The following is a 2,720-nucleotide window of genomic DNA, read 5'->3' as shown; positions in this document are numbered from 1 at the left end:
GTGTGTGTGTGTGTAAGCCAGAAGCTGATGCTGAGTGTCTTCTGCAGTTTCCACCTTGCCTACTGAGGCAGGGCATCTTGCTGAACTGAGCTGGCTGATTTGCCTAGGCCAGGTAGCCAGCAGCTTCCATGTCTGCTCCTCCTGGGTGCTAGGACACTAAGTGGGCTGCCACACCCCAATGGCATTTGTGTGGGTCCTGGGAGACCCAAACCCCAGTCTATGGGTCTAAGTGTGAGTTCCTACTGCTGTGATGAAACACCATGGCCAAAAGCAATTTGGGGAGGAAAGGGTTTACTTGGCTTATACTTCCACTCCATAGTCCATCACTGAGGAAAGTCAAGCAGGGCAGGAACCTAGAGGCAGGAGCTGATACAGAGGCCATGGAGGATGCTGTTTCCTGGCTTGCTCCCCATGGTGTGCTCAGCCTGCTTTCTTATAGAACTCAGGACCGCCAGCCCAGGAGTGGCACCATCCATAATAGGCTGGGCCCTCCATCCTCAATTACTAATTAAGAAATTTCCCTACAGGCTTGCCTACAGCCCAGTCTCCTGGAGGCATTCTCTCAGGAGAGGTTCCCTCCCTTCAGATGACTCTAGCCTGTGTCAAGATGACATGAAACTGGACAGCACACTCAACCCCTTGTTAACTTGACACACAATATATTTTAAGACATGACTTTTTTTTTTTCTTTTTGGTTTGTCCCCAAGATCTCAGATTGATAAGTATCACAAATACAAGACATACTACAAGTGTAAATATCCTGCAGTCTTTACCAATTCAAAGACTTCAGAAGTTAAGTCTCAGGCCAGAGAGATGGCTCAGCAGTTAAGAACATGGAGAACCCGGGTTCAATTCCAAGCACCCACGTGGCAGCTCATAGCTGTCTGTAGCTTCAATTTCAGAGGATCTGGCACCTTCAGACACACATGCAGGTAAAACATCAATGCACATGAAATAAAAATAAATAAATCTAAAATTAAAAAGTTAAGTCTCTGTAAAATCCAAAAATTGATTGATTGATTGATTGATTTCTCACTTTACATCCTGCTTACTGCCCCCTCCCAGTTACACCTCCTCCCACAATCCTTTTCCCACCCCCTCCTCTTCTCTGAGCCAAACATTGGATGGAGCTTGGAGACTCTTATGGAAGAATAGGAGGAAGGATTGCAACCCCTAAGGGGATAGGAACTCCACAGGAAAAACAATAGAGTCAACTAACCTAGGCCTTTGGAGCTTTCAGAGACTGAACCACCAATGAAAGTCTCTTAAAAAGTCAAAGTCTTACTACAAATGGTAGCTCACACCTTTAATCCCAGCACTCAGGAGGCAGAGGCAGGCAGATCCCTGTGAGTTTGAGTCCAGTGTGGCCTATATAGTGAGTTTCAGGCTACACAAGGCTGCATGGATCGAGTCTCAAAAAGCAAAAACAAAAAAACAAAAAAACAAAAAGTTCAAAATCTCTAATCTCTCAACTGTGGACTCCTATAAAATCAAAAATAAGTTAAATACTTTCTTACTTCAAGAGAGAAGACCCAGGACACAGTCACAATCTGAACAACAAAACCACTCTCCAACTGTAAATAACCTAATGCCCAATGTCCTGGATTCACTCACAGTCTTCGGCTCTTCCAAAAGGCTTGGGTCACTTCTCAGGCTCTGCCCTCCGCAGCATACACAGCTTGACTTCTAGGCTCTGACTGGCTCCACTCCACTAAGGCTATCATTCTTGGTAGTCATCCCATGGTACTGGCATCTTCAAAATGCCGGAACCATGGTACTGCAGCTGGACTGCACTTTCACAAATCCTTGACTCTCTTCATGGTACCAACCCTCAACTTTTCTCCATGACCTCTTCAGTTCCAGGGCTTCAACTGTCACTGAGGCTACACCTTCACTGCACTGTCACTTCTCTCACAGTGCTGAGCCTCAGCTGCTCTGCACAACCCCTTCATGCCTTCAAAATCAGTACCACCTGGGTGACTCTTACACATTACCAAGTCCAGCCACAGCGCAAGGTACAACCGTGGCTGCCTCTGAAACACAGCTGGCAAGTGCCGACCCTGAGGAAGCACTTCTCAGAAAATGTCATCTCAGTGATGCTGCTCTCATCTTAATCACAGCTGATTCGACAGCCCTAGCCAACCAGCATCCATTGTCCCAGAAAAACAAAGCCTTTACTTTAGTGGTCCAGGTTTCTTCTTAATCACATCTGGTTCTTCAGCCCAGCTCACCAGGACCACAGATTCTTCAGACATGTGGCCCTGTAGAGTTTGCTTCCCTCTGAAATGTCACAAGCCAGGCCTCTGTGGTCTGCACTGCTCTCAACATTCTTATCTTCCAACCTCCCCCAAAACAGCCCACTGAGCTCTCAACACTCACTGGTGTTTCTAGCCCAAGGTTGTTTCTAAAACATGACCAGGTCTGTCACAGCAGTACCACACTCTCCTGGTACCTATTTCTGTCTTAGTTTAGGTTGCTGTTCCTGTGATAGAGGACCATGGCCAAAAGTAATTGGGGGAGGTAGGCTTTCATTGTGGTTATTCTCCCATATCCATAGTCCATCCTAAAGGAAGTCAGGACAGGAACTCAAGCAGGGCAGGAGCCTGGAGGCAGGAGCTGAAGCAGAGACCATGGAGGGTGCTGCCTACTGGCTTGCTCCCCATGGCTTGCTCAGTCTGCTTTCTTATACCAGCCCAGGGATGGCACCACAATGGGCTTGG

This window comes from Mastomys coucha, unplaced genomic scaffold (genome assembly GCF_008632895.1).
Source record: "Mastomys coucha isolate ucsf_1 unplaced genomic scaffold, UCSF_Mcou_1 pScaffold22, whole genome shotgun sequence".
Taxonomy (NCBI): Eukaryota; Metazoa; Chordata; class Mammalia; order Rodentia; family Muridae; genus Mastomys; species Mastomys coucha.
The sequence above is the reverse complement of the archived record's forward strand: the minus strand, read 5'-3'. Positions refer to the sequence as shown.